At 77.1% G+C, this 632-nt stretch overlaps 1 protein-coding gene across 1 annotated transcript in view; it reads right to left on the bottom strand.

Annotated features, from left to right (window-relative positions):
• The window catches only part of SH3BP4 (SH3 domain binding protein 4), a 135,377-nt gene extending 135,139 nt beyond the window's left edge, over positions 1-238 (bottom strand). The window contains exon 1 of the mRNA XM_027858302.1: positions 164-238. The gene's annotated coding sequence lies outside the window, so the exon portion shown is untranslated. The remainder of the gene's footprint in view (positions 1-163) is intronic.
• Between the last annotated feature and the right edge of the window lie 394 nt (positions 239-632).

Genomic DNA, 632 nt, shown 5'->3' with positions numbered 1-632 from the left:
GCCAGACACGTCCAGGACACCCCAGGAGCCGGGTGCGGGCATCTGCAGGCTGCAGCCGGGAATCAGGGGCCCCAAGTGTCCAGAGCCAGCGGCCCGGGGCCCCCCGCGGGAGCCCCCCAGGGAACAGCGTGTCGGGTCCCCACAAGCCTGTGAGTGAGCCTACCTCGTCCCCATGGCGTCTGCTGTCCTGGGGCCGCCGCTGGGGCCGCTCCGGCCAAGGAGCCCTGACCAAGGGCTGGGAATGCCACAGCTGCTGGCCGCCCGTGCCCAGCGGCGTCCGGCCGGGCGACGAGGGTGTGGGAGGGGAGCCGCGATCGAGCGAGCCCCGTTCCTGCGGCGGAGGTGGGCACCTCTGGCTGGAGCGCTCGCACCGTGCTTGCGCGCGCGCGCGCTCCGGTCTGGGTCCGTCTCAGCTCCGCCGCCCGGGGGCACCCGGCTGGGCTAGGCTGGGCTGGGCGGGGCCGGGCTGGGGAGGAGCCAGGCGGGCAGCCAGGCGGGCGCGCGGGCGGAGACTAGAACCCCGATGGGCGTCTGGGGGGCGGGGCGGGGCGGGGCGGCGGGATTCGAATCCGCCCACGTCACGAGGGCCCCGCCCCCTCCCCTGGGCCGGGGCTGCGAGGCAGGACCCGGGG

Source organism: Vombatus ursinus, unplaced genomic scaffold, assembly GCF_900497805.2.
Source record: "Vombatus ursinus unplaced genomic scaffold, bare-nosed wombat genome assembly UNPS02012901.1, whole genome shotgun sequence".
Taxonomy (NCBI): Eukaryota; Metazoa; Chordata; class Mammalia; order Diprotodontia; family Vombatidae; genus Vombatus; species Vombatus ursinus.
The sequence above is the reverse complement of the archived record's forward strand: the minus strand, read 5'-3'. Positions and strand labels throughout refer to the sequence as shown.